The sequence below is a fragment of the Nymphalis io genome, chromosome 6 (assembly GCF_905147045.1).
Source record: "Nymphalis io chromosome 6, ilAglIoxx1.1, whole genome shotgun sequence".
Lineage (NCBI taxonomy): Eukaryota > Metazoa > Arthropoda > Insecta > Lepidoptera > Nymphalidae > Nymphalis > Nymphalis io.
In genome coordinates this window covers 5,195,828-5,213,176 of record NC_065893.1, presented here as the reverse complement: position 1 = coordinate 5,213,176, position 17,349 = coordinate 5,195,828, and the positions used below count along the sequence as shown (strand labels likewise).

The following is a 17,349-nucleotide window of genomic DNA, read 5'->3' as shown; positions in this document are numbered from 1 at the left end:
CGTTAATTGCTGCCAGCGTCAGCTAAAAAAATGTCCCGATTTTTGTAAAAATTTCGACTCGTCGACAATGTAAACAAATAAATACGGAGTCCAATAATAACCTAAAGTGCTTCGTTATACATAATTATGTTATTTTAATTTATTCGTTCTCCTATTTAAAATTTTTCATCAATTTATAATATTATTAGATTCCGAGTCAAGAGGTTAACATAGAAATATATGTGTCGACCATTCTTTATTAATAAATTAATTGAGTGTTTTAGATTTCAACGTCTGAGGAGAATGCTAATCCAGTACCATATAATGATGCTGAAGTACTATTGATAACGGAAACAAAAACAAACAATGCAACGGTTTTTGGGTGTAGTGGGAAAACAAAAAAATATTTTAATTAAATCCTGAAAATTATTTATCTCCCAAAACAGGGAATGCAGTTACTATGGCAGCATTATACGCACACATTGACAAACTATCTCTGTCTCAATCGCGGTTTCACTGCCCCTTGGCCTATTTGTTTCTCTGTCTACGCGTCCACCATTCCACCTCCAATAGAATGTACGTAATCGAACGAATAAGTCAAAAGATACTAAGATTTGTAGCCAGAAACAATATGATTCCACCATTTACAGGAAACAAGATACTCGATTTATTAAAGTACTTTTATGATTACTAGATAGTGACCCCTGAAAATCGGTCAATTGTATTGATAAGGACTATAAAAATTATATTATCAAATTGGGAAAGAGGTGTGCCTTTTCACATTATAAGATAGCTAGAACAGATTACAATTAATTACTTAGTTGGTGGTACCGCTTCGTGAAAGCCCGTCTGGTTAGGTACTCATGCTCATCAGTTATTCTACCGCTAAATCGCAATACAATTGTTGCGTTCCGGTTTGAAGGATGTGTGACCAAATACAGGCACAAGGGACATGCGATGGTGTTCACTAAACATCAGGTGGCCCATTTGTCCGTGCGCCTACCTATAACATAAAAAGAAGTTAGGTTATGTCTCGTCATCCGTCGAAAATTCTATGATAGAACTAAAAAGATGCAAACAAACTATAGTGATTACCTATGTATAAACTCATAGTTTTCGATTTATTTATTTGCGGCGAATACTGCCACCAAGTGGCAGAACGTAACTACATTTATTATTTACATATATTATATTTTTTTATATGCATTATATGGAGATCGGGTATAATAATTGAATTAAATAGAGGCCTTACAAATTGTAATCATTCTTAATACTGTATACATTCTACCAAACCTTCAATCAATCCTTAACTATTATTAAATGTAGATTTTCAATTGAAATAAATTAATATACTTTTACAAATAGTATAATATAGTCGCAGACAGTACCGTGTCGACGGAGACCGCTCAATCAACTAAATGTTGCAGTTTGGTTAGGCAGCTCACACTGCGTAATTAACGCCTTACACATGGTCGCCAGAACTTACTCTGATTAGGCTAAATAATCTTTGCCTTAAAAAATTGCCTGAGTTCATCATTCACCTTTAGATCTATAAAGTTTGGAGTGGCAATGTGCATTTTTAAAGGGTCAGCATAACGTATATCTTTCAATGAAAAATCTCCCAAATCTTTGTAAATTTTGGAGAATAATTCTAACATGCTCGGGATCGGCACCTTTAACTGATGTATTAATGAACCCTTAATTCAAAAGACAAGGAGTATTGTTTGTGCCCCTTGTAGGCCGTTTCAAACCGTTCAGTTCAGTTTCAGTCTGACCGACTTGCAACTGAGTCACTTCACGCAAAACCGGTATATAACTCAATTAAATAATTACTTTTCTTCCTTCACATGCGACCAACTCTGTAACAGGATATCTGAATTACAGACATAACTTCTCATCACTTCGTAAATTTTCTTTGAATGATTATAATTACAGTAAAATAAATATTCAAAGAAATATTAACTTACATTTATATATTATTCACTTTCTAGGATGAACAGAAAAACTCCATCAAAAATCATCCCTATAAAGTGATTTACTAAGTCGCTTTACTATTAAATTTGAAGTATATGTTATTGAGAAAAACTTTGAACAATTGAAAATTTAATAATCATTTTATCAGTGGCTGCACTGAAAATGTTATTAAACAAATGATCACCGATTCGGAATGAACTATTATAATAAAAATAATGTCATGTAATGAGTGTGGTTTAAAAAAGTAATGTACGGTTTTTAAAGGATAATATGATATAAATTATTGAATTTATAATAAGATTCTAATATTTGCGCTGTCGGTTATACTTTAAATAGATTTGTGTTATGTTTTTATACAAAAGTCTTTAAATTAGTCTTTAATTTTTAATATTTTATCATGTAAAGAATTATTTTTATGGGACGAGAATTATCGTTATATTTATTTACTTTTGCGTCTAAATGACGTTACAGATTTTTTAATTTTAGTGCCATACCCTCCTGAGACCGAACAATCAGAATGGTATGCGAAGACTCATCAGATATAACTTATCACGAAAGACATCACACTGATACTTATATATAATGTACATTTGTAGCAAAAACTTTCATAAAAAATATTTATATTTTGCAAAATATTCTTCAAGCAAATATTGTTTGTAATTCTGATATTTTCAAAAAGATATTGTTTTAGTTTATATTTTATTTTGAACAAGTAGGCTAACATAACATTTTTCGCTCAATGTGAAATAAATGGAAACACACTTTGTCCCGTCCATTATTAACTAGTAACTAGAATTTCACTTAGCACTTTAATAAATTTCTTGAAAACTAAGATGAGCATGAACAAGGCGATATTAAAAGAACCCAAAATTTTCAAGGAATTATACGAAAATATTTACTGGCTAGTTTTCTCGGTCTGTGTCCACTATATTGCATATAAATTGCAACTTTGAAAATGTAAATATTAAGAGATTGATAATTTTTTGCAATGAGAAGACTGATTGTTTCACGGATGAAAAGAGGTTAGAATTAGGTTCTATAATTAAATAAATTTAAGTTTTAACATGTACATATAAAATTGTTTTTGAATAAAAATTTGAATGTGATTTCAAAAGTTGTTCGCAGACAATCGCCAAAATGTCGATAAGAGGAAGCATGATCTAGTTAGTAAACTATTATTATTAATAATAATAAATGAATTTATTGTTGATTAGATAGGTATGCTAAAACACAAACTGTGTACTAATACCATTGTATTTTGACTGGAAAATGTAAAAAAGGGTTTGTTTTCCTGTCGTGCTAGAGTTTATTAGCAAATTGAATACCCAAATATGTACATCAAGGCAATCGATAATTTTAAATTATCAGAAGTGTGGAGTTTTAAAATATATATTACAATGATATTTTTCAATTCTATCAAATTTCTAAAACCATTGGTAATTTAAAAACACTCGCAATCACAACGTTTCCGATTACTTCCGTACTTTCCGTAATGACTTCATACCAAATTCGAGTATTTGCATGAATATAACTGCTGTTTGAAATATACTAATATGTTCAGCAAAATGCTTATATAAAGTTATGCTTCCGTTGTATATATAAATTACAATGAATAGATTGAAAAATGTAATGTTTGCTTTGAAAAATGGATGTAAAAGCTTGTTGCTTTATGTTATGTTTGTATTGTAATATAAAAGCTTATCCGGATATATTGATTTTAAAAATATACAATGACACCATTAATATGTCATAGTTTTGTACTCTAACGAACTAATTGAATATACTTTCGTTAACAATGATAAAAAAAAATATAAATGATCACAAATTTATTTTTTTCAGTGTAAACAATTTCTTAAGTTTTATCCATTTCTTTTCATTTTTAATATCTCATTACAGCTATTCAAAGTAGCTCATTATACTTTGAAAATTTTACTTAGAATATTTAGACTGTAAATATATTTGTTTCATACAATGATAATGTTTCTCCTCAAAATTAATTATTCATGTTATTTATCCAATGTGTACAGATAAATATAAATAAATTACATTTATGATTGATTACCTTAATTTTTTTAAATATTATACATATATCAAAAATTTTAATTGCCTTTCATTAATAGCACCTATACTATATACTAATATCGTAGACAGAGAAACAAACAGACCAAGGGGGCGTGAAACCGCGATTGAGACAGAGATAGTTTGTCAATTTGTGCGTGCGTATAATGCTGCCATAGTATAACTGATTCCCTTATATAGCTTATTAAATTTTACATTTTAATATTTTTTTTTTTTTTTTTAATTAAAATCTTTTTTGTTATCCAACTACATCCAAAAGCCGTTGCATTGTTCGTTTTGTTTCCTTTATCAATAGTACTTCAGCATCTTTATATGGCTACTTGAGTAGCGAAACAAACACCAAAACTGGTTACGCGATAAGGGACAAAAGATTTGATAATTCTGTCTCTGTCTAAGCCATTTGTAACGTAATTTTCGTTCACTTTCTTGAGTAAGTGAGAAGGAAATCATCAATGCGTCTAATTATTTCTCTGTCTACGGGTGGATGTCAGAACTGTGTGGTCATGCTCTGCTGTTATTTTGCCATATTTTTTTTAACTATTACTAAATCACACCCCAACACAAATTCATTGCATTTCAACCAACCGCCAACAAAAGAAAGTTTTTTGTTATTAAACAGAAAAATCAATACACAATATTAAGGTGTCAGTAATCGAATCGATTATGAAAATGTTACGTTTGCTGACTCATTATTATATCCACTCCTATATAAAATTCAAAATGAAGAAATCAAACGAAACTATCGCCATCTATTATCCGTGGATAAACAAAAAAATTGTTGATTGTTCATAGATGTGACTAGATGCTCTTCTATCGCTTCATATACAATAAAAATGCAACGGTTTTTGGGTGTAGTTGGAAAACAAAAAAAAATATTTTAATTCAAAAATGTATAATAAATATTAAAAAGTAAAAGTAAACAACCTTATTTTGCTTTAATTAAATTTGAAAATTATTTATTTCCCAAAGCAGGGAATACAGTTACTATGGCAACATTATACGACATACTGACAAACTATCTCTGTCTCAATCGAGGTATCACGACCCCTTGGTTTATTTGTTTCTCTGTCTAATCGTCATTGCGTCTATTAGTTTCTCTGTCTACGTAAGAAAGCCACCCACGCCCACCAGACGGCGCTACTACAGCTCGACAAATAAAAAAAAATCTACGCTAACCAACACTACATGGAGCTTTTCACTAATTTTGTTTTCGCTGTGTTATAATCTAAACGCAATATTATTTAATACTTTTTACTGTTAATTTTGTTTGGTAAAATTACAAATGATTTACAAAACAAAATATGAAAAAATAAAGATCAGTGTATTGGCAAAACAATATATATATATATTAAGGTTTTTATTTGTGTGTTAGCCTTTGGTTAAGTTTATTTGTATATCATCATCAACCCTTCGTCGTCCACTTTGCTTATATCGTCACTCCACCTAGCCGCAATAAGCTCCAAATCTTCTCCTCAAAAGGGGAGAAGGCTTTAGCCCAGCAGTAAGACATTAACAGGCTGTTACTGATATAAAACAAAATATGAAAAAAATAAAGATCAGTGTATTGGCAAAACAATATATATATATATATATATATATATATAGGTTTTTATTTGTGTGTTAGCCTTTGTTAAGTTTGTTTGTATATCATCATCAACCCTTCGTCGTCCACCTAGCCGCAATAAGCTCCAAATCTTCTCCTCAAAAGGGAGAGGAGGCTTTAGCCCAGCAGTAAGACATTAACAGGCTGTTACTGATACATACAGTAACAGCCTGTTAATGTTAACCGGAGGGCGTCCTACGCTACATTTGTCAAGGCGTGGCTCCACTCAAGAACACGTCTACTCCAACGGTTGTGCGACATGTGTTCAGCCACTTCAGTTTGTATATATTTATATCATTTACTATAATGTGTTTAGTCTGGTTTATGTATATTTATATATGTTTGCATGTATGTGCATAATATGATATAATTAATTTCATGCTGTTATTAATTTCTGTGCAATAATATTGTAATATGTTTGTATTGCATTCAATAAAGATTATACTTATACTAATTCTCTCTCCATTAAAATAATTATTATTATTCTACTATCTACCACCAAATACATACCAAGAAGCCTACTAAAATGGGCTGTAATTTTACAAGCTTCATGTAGTAATAGTACATTGTGTGATATGTGTTACAACTTCCAATGTTTTAAGTTACATTATGTTAAGTTTAAGAAATTTTTAAATAAAACACAAAGCATATATTATTTTTTATATTTTGTAATATTTATAGGCTTGCATCTTAATTTTATCCATTTCATTGTATCGACTGATTTTGCCTTTCAATATTTTGTTCACATCTCCACATCAAGTTAGTTATACATGAGACAATAAAATTTTCTAAAGAAGAGTGCACTTCACATGATAAATTAAAATTGGAATATATATCAATATTCAATAAAATATTATCAAACAATTGCAGAGACACCGGAGATTCCTGTATGCACTTTACATTTACATATATTAAACAAAGCTTTCATAAAGTCTACGAATTTTGCAGATGGATGTGTCAGTGATCTTTTTGAATAATCATGCTCATATATATATATATGACAAATCACATCTTTCATCTCCTATAAAGCTTTTGATATATACAGGACAGTTTTTAAAGACCTAAGCCCTAGACATTTTCAATACCCAGTCTGCCACATATTTTTTGTTTCATTATGAATTAAACAATTACTTTCTTGGCTAGACTCGTTAGGTGCCTCCAGTTCTTGAAAGTAAAAATATAGCAAAAAATATTTCAATTATTTTAAGAAACCATTGTGTTGAATAAAACTCGTAACACTAGGTATTTCTGTAGGAAAAAGTACTGATGCTGGAGAAGAATAGCCATGTATAGTAGAGGTGGGTGCTGATCGAAGTGACATTGCTTGTTCTAGCAGATGATCAGGCGATGCTGTAAATAATAACATTATGTTACTTAGATCCTTACAAGCAACACTCATTTGGGGCAACAAATCTGGTATATTTATTTTTTCATATGAACACTATTTGTACAAAGATAAAAATTTAATATCTTAGAAAAAAAAGGCTCGGTATTGTGTTTCACACGTAGTTAACACTAATTTCATCAAGAACATCTTACTCTAGCTTACATGGATTTATATCAGGCTGAAGCTGTTTTTATGCATAAATGGTAATACGAGAATAATTTATACATGAATTACTTACTTCCTTAAAGTATTAAGATTTATAACTTACATATATTTAATGTGGGAACTGCATTTCTTATTAACAGGTGACTTGGTAATTGTTAATAATTTTCAAAGTATCTGTAGCAAAATCGGATGTTATTGTAAATATATTCATCGCTCGTTTTAATAATACTTTCCAGATAGATACATGATAGATTCTTTCCTGATGAGGATAAACCCACTTTGGAAATCTGTACAATGGTCCTGAAATATAAACAAGTTAATGGAATATATACTTAGATAATAATTCAGTAGAACCAATAAGTAATCGTTGGTTAGAAAGAGTTTCTCTACTTTTAAATTTATGAACAAGTACCAATATTAGAAATATTCAAGAACTTACTAAAATATTATATTATGGCCTTTGCAATATAAAAAGTATGTATTTATATATATATATATATATAATCTTACCATGCACCCAAAATAACATTTCAATTCAGATTTTTTGGTTATTTTTTCCTTTACGCTTAAAATCGAAGTCCAAATCAAAGCCAGGTACGTCGTAGAAACGGGACAAAAACCAATTAACGTAGCAAGTTTATAATCGTGGAAGCAAGTCGTAGAGTCCATAAACAGTCGATAACTCGATATTTTAATAGAAACCACAAAGCTTTCCACTGCTTCTATACAAGACAGGATTTGATTCTCGTTAATAAGCACGGTATGAAATATTTTGAATTGCCAAATAGTTTTCGTTAGAAGCAGATAGTGTTGCCGCTTAAAATGTTATTTAGCAACAATAAAATATTTAAAATTACAAAAACTTTTGAAAAATATTCTAATATGGTAAAAATATATATGAATAACATATAATATTAAACTTTAATAAATAAATTTTTTGTATATAAAGCGATAGAAGAGCCATCTAGTCACATCTATGAAGAATCAGCAATTTTTTTGTTTATCCACGGATAATAGATGGCGATAGTTTCGTTAGATTTTTTCGTTTTGAATTTTATATAGGAGTGACATCCCCATGGATAAAATAGTAAATCGGCAACGTAACATTTTTCATAATCGATTCGATTATTGACACCTTAATATTGTGTATTGATTTTTCTGTTGAATAACAAAAAACTTTTTGTTTATTTTGTTGGCGGTCTCTATGAATTGAATTTCGTTGTTAATTTGTTGAAATGCAATGAATTTGTGTTGAAGTGTGATTTAGTAGATAGTTAAAAAACTTATAAGCAAAATAGCAGCAGAGCATGACCACACAGTTCTGACTTCCACCCGTAGACAGAGAAACTAATAGACGAAATGACGATTTCTCACTTACTCAAAAAAGTGAACGAAAATTACGTTACAAATGGCTTAGACAGAGAGAGAATTATCAAATCTTTTGTCCCTTATCGCGTAACCCGTTTTGGTGTTCGTTTCACTACTCAAGTAGCGAAACAAACTTGACAGTTGGTGCGTCCATTGTATTTTTTTTTGTTCAATTTTTGCTTATTTTTATGTTAGAAAATGATTCTAATCCAGGGAAAAGACCGAGAAACAATCCTTATATCATATCGAAGATTATACAATGGTGCATTGTCGTATTATTTCATGTTAAAGCGATAGCAAGAAGAAAATTGCCGGCGTGTGTTTTCACGCGTAAGTACGACGGTTGGGTCCTTAATATAGTTTCTCAGTGATGTTTATTTAATCCATAGCATGATAGAACCTTATACTGCATTAAAATCCTGAAGATAATAGAATTTTCCAGTTTTTATCATTCATAACCTATAATTATTTATCATGTAATTGCTGCCAGCGTCAGCTAAAAAAATGTCCCGATTTTTGTAAAAATTTCGACTCGTCGACAATGTAAACAAATAAATACGGAGTCCAATAATAACCTAAAGTGCTTCGTTATACATAATTATGTTATTTTAATTTATTCGTTCTCCTATTTAAAATTTTTCATCAATTTATAATATTATTAGATTCCGAGTCAAGAGGTTAACATAGAAATATATGTGTCGACCATTCTTTATTAATAAATTAATTGAGTGTTTTAGATTTCAACGTCTGAGGAGAATGCTAATCCAGTACCATATAATGATGCTGAAGTACTATTGATAACGGAAACAAAAACAAACAATGCAACGGTTTTTGGGTGTAGTGGGAAAACAAAAAAATATTTTAATTAAATCCTGAAAATTATTTATCTCCCAAAACAGGGAATGCAGTTACTATGGCAGCATTATACGCACACATTGACAAACTATCTCTGTCTCAATCGCGGTTTCACTGCCCCTTGGCCTATTTGTTTCTCTGTCTACGCGTCCACCATTCCACCTCCAATAGAATGTACGTAATCGAACGAATAAGTCAAAAGATACTAAGATTTGTAGCCAGAAACAATATGATTCCACCATTTACAGGAAACAAGATACTCGATTTATTAAAGTACTTTTATGATTACTAGATAGTGACCCCTGAAAATCGGTCAATTGTATTGATAAGGACTATAAAAATTATATTATCAAATTGGGAAAGAGGTGTGCCTTTTCACATTATAAGATAGCTAGAACAGATTACAATTAATTACTTAGTTGGTGGTACCGCTTCGTGAAAGCCCGTCTGGTTAGGTACTCATGCTCATCAGTTATTCTACCGCTAAATCGCAATACAATTGTTGCGTTCCGGTTTGAAGGATGTGTGACCAAATACAGGCACAAGGGACATGCGATGGTGTTCACTAAACATCAGGTGGCCCATTTGTCCGTGCGCCTACCTATAACATAAAAAGAAGTTAGGTTATGTCTCGTCATCCGTCGAAAATTCTATGATAGAACTAAAAAGATGCAAACAAACTATAGTGATTACCTATGTATAAACTCATAGTTTTCGATTTATTTATTTGCGGCGAATACTGCCACCAAGTGGCAGAACGTAACTACATTTATTATTTACATATATTATATTTTTTTATATGCATTATATGGAGATCGGGTATAATAATTGAATTAAATAGAGGCCTTACAAATTGTAATCATTCTTAATACTGTATACATTCTACCAAACCTTCAATCAATCCTTAACTATTATTAAATGTAGATTTTCAATTGAAATAAATTAATATACTTTTACAAATAGTATAATATAGTCGCAGACAGTACCGTGTCGACGGAGACCGCTCAATCAACTAAATGTTGCAGTTTGGTTAGGCAGCTCACACTGCGTAATTAACGCCTTACACATGGTCGCCAGAACTTACTCTGATTAGGCTAAATAATCTTTGCCTTAAAAAATTGCCTGAGTTCATCATTCACCTTTAGATCTATAAAGTTTGGAGTGGCAATGTGCATTTTTAAAGGGTCAGCATAACGTATATCTTTCAATGAAAAATCTCCAAATCTTTGTAAATTTTGGAGAATAATTCTAACATGCTCGGGATCGGCACCTTTAACTGATGTATTAATGAACCCTTAATTCAAAAGACAAGGAGTATTGTTTGTGCCCCTTGTAGGCCGTTTCAAACCGTTCAGTTCAGTTTCAGTCTGACCGACTTGCAACTGAGTCACTTCACGCAAAACCGGTATATAAACTCAATTAAATAATTACTTTTCTTCCTTCACATGCGACCAACTCTGTAACAGGATATCTGAATTACAGACATAACTTCTCATCACTTCGTAAATTTTCTTTGAATGATTATAATTACAGTAAAATAAATATTCAAAGAAATATTAACTTACATTTATATATTATTCACTTTCTAGGATGAACAGAAAAACTCCATCAAAAATCATCCCTATAAAGTGATTTACTAAGTCGCTTTACTATTAAATTTGAAGTATATGTTATTGAGAAAAACTTTGAACAATTGAAAATTTAATAATCATTTTATCAGTGGCTGCACTGAAAATGTTATTAAACAAATGATCACCGATTCGGAATGAACTATTATAATAAAAATAATGTCATGTAATGAGTGTGGTTTAAAAAAGTAATGTACGGTTTTTAAAGGATAATATGATATAAATTATTGAATTTATAATAAGATTCTAATATTTGCGCTGTCGGTTATACTTTAAATAGATTTGTGTTATGTTTTTATACAAAAGTCTTTAAATTAGTCTTTAATTTTTAATATTTTATCATGTAAAGAATTATTTTTATGGGACGAGAATTATCGTTATATTTATTTACTTTTGCGTCTAAATGACGTTACAGATTTTTTAATTTTAGTGCCATACCCTCCTGAGACCGAACAATCAGAATGGTATGCGAAGACTCATCAGATATAACTTATCACGAAAGACATCACACTGATACTTATATATAATGTACATTTGTAGCAAAAACTTTCATAAAAAATATTTATATTTTGCAAAATATTCTTCAAGCAAATATTGTTTGTAATTCTGATATTTTCAAAAAGATATTGTTTTTGTTTATATTTTATTTTGAACAAGTAGGCTAACATAACATTTTTCGCTCAATGTGAAATAAATGGAAACACACTTTGTCCCGTCCATTATTAACTAGTAACTAGAATTTCACTTAGCACTTTAATAAATTTCTTGAAAACTAAGATGAGCATGAACAAGGCGATATTAAAAGAACCCAAAATTTTCAAGGAATTATACGAAAATATTTACTGGCTAGTTTTCTCGGTCTGTGTCCACTATATTGCATATAAATTGCAACTTTTGAAAATGTAAATATTAAGAGATTGATAATTTTTGCAATGAGAAGACTGATTGTTTCACGGATGAAAAGAGGTTAGAATTAGGTTCTATAATTAAATAAATTTAAGTTTTAACATGTACATATAAAATTGTTTTTGAATAAAAATTTGAATGTGATTTCAAAAGTTGTTCGCAGACAATCGCCAAAATGTCGATAAGAGGAAGCATGATCTAGTTAGTAAACTATTATTATTAATAATAATAAATGAATTTATTGTTGATTAGATAGGTATGCTAAAACACCAAACTGTGTACTAATACCATTGTATTTTGACTGGAAAATGTAAAAAAGGGTTTGTTTTTCCTGTCGTGCTAGAGTTTATTAGCAAATTGAATACCCAAATATGTACATCAAGGCAATCGATAATTTTAAATTATCAGAAGTGTGGAGTTTTAAAATATATATTACAATGATATTTTTCAATTCTATCAAATTTCTAAAACCATTGGTAATTTAAAAACACTCGCAATCACAACGTTTCCGATTACTTCCGTACTTTCCGTAATGACTTCATACCAAATTCGAGTATTTGCATGAATATAACTGCTGTTTGAAATATACTAATATGTTCAGCAAAATTGCTTATATAAAGTTATGCTTCCGTTGTATAATATAAATTACAATGAATAGATTGAAAAATGTAATGTTTGCTTTGAAAAATGGATGTAAAAGCTTGTTGCTTTATGTTATGTTTGTATTGTAATATAAAAGCTTATCCGGATATATTGATTTTAAAAATATACAATGACACCATTAATATGTCATAGTTTTGTACTCTAACGAACTAATTGAATATACTTTCGTTAACAATGATAAAAAAAAATATAAATGATCACAAATTTATTTTTTTCAGTGTAAACAATTTCTTAAGTTTTATCCATTTCTTTTCATTTTTAATATCTCATTACAGCTATTCAAAGTAGCTCATTATACTTTGAAAATTTTACTTAGAATATTTAGACTGTAAATATATTTGTTTCATACAATGATAATGTTTCTCCTCAAAATTAATTATTCATGTTATTTATCCAATGTGTACAGATAAATATAAATAAATTACATTTATGATTGATTACCTTAATTTTTTTAAATATTATACATATATCAAAAATTTTAATTGCCTTTCATTAATAGCACCTATACTATATACTAATATCGTAGACAGAGAAACAAACAGACCAAGGGGGCGTGAAACCGCGATTGAGACAGAGATAGTTTGTCAATTTGTGCGTGCGTATAATGCTGCCATAGTATAACTGATTCCCTTATATAGCTTATTAAATTTTACATTTTAATATTTTTTTTTTTTTTTTTAATTAAAATCTTTTTTGTTATCCAACTACATCCAAAAGCCGTTGCATTGTTCGTTTTTGTTTCCTTTATCAATAGTACTTCAGCATCTTTATATGGCTACTTGAGTAGCGAAACAAACACCAAAACTGGTTACGCGATAAGGGACAAAAGATTTGATAATTCTGTCTCTGTCTAAGCCATTTGTAACGTAATTTTCGTTCACTTTCTTGAGTAAGTGAGAAGGAAATCATCAATGCGTCTAATTATTTCTCTGTCTACGGGTGGATGTCAGAACTGTGTGGTCATGCTCTGCTGTTATTTTGCCCATATTTTTTTTAACTATTTACTAAATCACACCCCAACACAAATTCATTGCATTTCAACCAACCGCCAACAAAAGAAAGTTTTTTGTTATTAAACAGAAAAATCAATACACAATATTAAGGTGTCAGTAATCGAATCGATAATGAAAATGTTACGTTTGCTGACTCATTATTATATCCACTCCTATATAAAATTCAAAATGAAGAAATCAAACGAAACTATCGCCATCTATTATCCGTGGATAAACAAAAAAATTGTTGATTGTTCATAGATGTGACTAGATGGCTCTTCTATCGCTTCATATACAATAAAAATGCAACGGTTTTTGGGTGTAGTTGGAAAACAAAAAAAAATATTTTAATTCAAAAAATGTATAATAAATATTAAAAAGTAAAAGTAAACAACCTTATTTTGCTTTAATTAAATTTTGAAAATTATTTATTTCCCAAAGCAGGGAATACAGTTACTATGGCAACATTATACGACATACTGACAAACTATCTCTGTCTCAATCGAGGTATCACGACCCCTTGGTTTATTTGTTTCTCTGTCTAATCGTCATTGCGTCTATTAGTTTCTCTGTCTACGTAAGAAAGCCACCCACGCCCACCAGACGGCGCTACTACAGCTCGACAAATAAAAAAAAATCTACGCTAACCAACACTAGATGGAGCTTTTCACTAATTTTGTTTTCGCTGTGTTATAATTCTAAACGCAATATTATTTAATACTTTTTACTGTTAATTTTGTTTGGTAAAATTACAAATGATTTACAAAACAAAATATGAAAAAATAAAGATCAGTGTATTGGCAAAACAATATATATATATATTAAGGTTTTTATTTGTGTGTTAGCCTTTGGTTAAGTTTATTTGTATATCATCATCAACCCTTCGTCGTCCACTTTGCTTATATCGTCACTCCACCTAGCCGCAATAAGCTCCAAATCTTCTCCTCAAAAGGGAGAAGAGGCTTTAGCCCAGCAGTAAGACATTAACAGGCTGTTACTGATATAAAACAAAATATGAAAAAAATAAAGATCAGTGTATTGGCAAAACAATATATATATATATATATATATATTAAGGTTTTTATTTGTGTGTTAGCCTTTGTTAAGTTTATTTGTATATCATCATCAACCCTTCGTCGTCCACCTAGCCGCAATAAGCTCCAAATCTTCTCCTCAAAAGGGAGAGGAGGCTTTAGCCCAGCAGTAAGACATTAACAGGCTGTTACTGATACATACAGTAACAGCCTGTTAATGTTAACCGGAGGGCGTCCTACGCTACATTTGTCAAGGCGTGGCTCCACTCAAGAACACGTCTACTCCAACGGTTGTGCGACATGTGTTCAGCCACTTCAGTTTGTATATATTTATATCATTTACTATAATGTGTTTAGTCTGGTTTATGTATATTTATATATGTTTGCATGTATGTGCATAATATGATATAATTAATTTCATGCTGTTATTAATTTCTGTGCAATAATATTGTAATATGTTTGTATTGCATTCAATAAAGATTATACTTATACTAATTCTCTCTCCCATTAAAATAATTATTATTATTCTACTATCTACCACCAAATACATACCAAGAAGCCTACTAAAATGGGCTGTAATTTTACAAGCTTCATGTAGTAATAGTACATTGTGTGATATGTGTTACAACTTCCAATGTTTTAAGTTACATTATGTTAAGTTTAAGAAATTTTTAAATAAAACACAAAGCATATATTATTTTTTATATTTTGTAATATTTATAGGCTTGCATCTTAATTTTATCCATTTCATTGTATCGACTGATTTTGCCTTTCAATATTTTGTTCACATCTCCACATCAAGTTAGTTATACATGAGACAATAAAATTTTCTAAAGAAGAGTGCACTTCACATGATAAATTAAAATTGGAATATATATCAATATTCAATAAAATATTATCAAACAATTGCAGAGACACCGGAGATTCCTGTATGCACTTTACATTTACATATATTAAACAAAGCTTTCATAAAGTCTACGAATTTTGCAGATGGATGTGTCAGTGATCTTTTTGAATAATCATGCTCATATATATATATATGACAAATCACATCTTTCATCTCCTATAAAGCTTTTGATATATACAGGACAGTTTTTAAAGACCTAAGCCCTAGACATTTTCAATACCCAGTCTGCCACATATTTTTTGTTTCATTATGAATTAAACAATTACTTTCTTGGCTAGACTCGTTAGGTGCCTCCAGTTCTTGAAAGTAAAAATATAGCAAAAAATATTTCAATTATTTTAAGAAACCATTGTGTTGAATAAAACTCGTAACACTAGGTATTTCTGTAGGAAAAAGTACTGATGCTGGAGAAGAATAGCCATGTATAGTAGAGGTGGGTGCTGATCGAAGTGACATTGCTTGTTCTAGCAGATGATCAGGCGATGCTGTAAATAATAACATTATGTTACTTAGATCCTTACAAGCAACACTCATTTGGGGCAACAAATCTGGTATATTTATTTTTTCATATGAACACTATTTGTACAAAGATAAAAATTTAATATCTTAGAAAAAAAAGGCTCGGTATTGTGTTTCACACGTAGTTAACACTAATTTCATCAAGAACATCTTACTCTAGCTTACATGGATTTATATCAGGCTGAAGCTGTTTTTATGCATAAATGGTAATACGAGAATAATTTATACATGAATTACTTACTTCCTTAAAGTATTAAGATTTATAACTTACATATATTTAATGTGGGAACTGCATTTCTTATTAACAGGTGACTTGGTAATTGTTAATAATTTTCAAAGTATCTGTAGCAAAATCGGATGTTATTGTAAATATATTCATCGCTCGTTTTAATAATACTTTCCAGATAGATACATGATAGATTCTTTCCTGATGAGGATAAACCCACTTTGGAAATCTGTACAATGGTCCTGAAATATAAACAAGTTAATGGAATATATACTTAGATAATAATTCAGTAGAACCAATAAGTAATCGTTGGTTAGAAAGAGTTTCTCTACTTTTAAATTTATGAACAAGTACCAATATTAGAAATATTCAAGAACTTACTAAAATATTATATTATGGCCTTTGCAATATAAAAAGTATGTATTTATATATATATATATATATATAATCTTACCATGCACCCAAAATAACATTTCAATTCAGATTTTTTGGTTATTTTTTCCTTTACGCTTAAAATCGAAGTCCAAATCAAAGCCAGGTACGTCGTAGAAACGGGACAAAAACCAATTAACGTAGCAAGTTTATAATCGTGGAAGCAAGTCGTAGAGTCCATAAACAGTCGATAACTCGATATTTTAATAGAAACCACAAAGCTTTCCACTGCTTCTATACAAGACAGGATTTGATTCTCGTTAATAAGCACGGTATGAAATATTTTGAATTGCCAAATAGTTTTCGTTAGAAGCAGATAGTGTTGCCGCTTAAAATGTTATTTAGCAACAATAAAATATTTAAAATTACAAAAACTTTTGAAAAATATTCTAATATGGTAAAAATATATATGAATAACATATAATATTAAACTTTAATAAATAAATTTTTTGTATATAAAGCGATAGAAGAGCCATCTAGTCACATCTATGAAGAATCAGCAATTTTTTTGTTTATCCACGGATAATAGATGGCGATAGTTTCGTTAGATTTTTTCGTTTTGAATTTTATATAGGAGTGACATCCCCATGGATAAAATAGTAAATCGGCAACGTAACATTTTTCATAATCGA

At 30.0% G+C, this 17,349-nt stretch overlaps 2 long non-coding RNA genes across 2 annotated transcripts; both read right to left on the bottom strand.

Moving 5' to 3' along the window:
- Window positions 1–6,323: 6,323 nt before the first annotated feature.
- Window positions 6,324–7,948, bottom strand: LOC126769076 (uncharacterized). Its single transcript, XR_007669304.1, has 3 exons — window positions 7,698–7,948; window positions 7,291–7,487; window positions 6,324–6,985 (listed from the first exon to the last, which is right to left on the bottom strand). It is a non-coding gene; the product is annotated as an uncharacterized LOC126769076 (long non-coding RNA).
- A 7,415-nt stretch (window positions 7,949–15,363) lies between these two features.
- LOC126769075 (uncharacterized) lies at window positions 15,364–16,990 on the bottom strand. Its single transcript, XR_007669303.1, has 3 exons — window positions 16,740–16,990; window positions 16,331–16,527; window positions 15,364–16,025 (listed from the first exon to the last, which is right to left on the bottom strand). It is a non-coding gene; the product is annotated as an uncharacterized LOC126769075 (long non-coding RNA).
- Window positions 16,991–17,349: the final 359 nt, after the last annotated feature.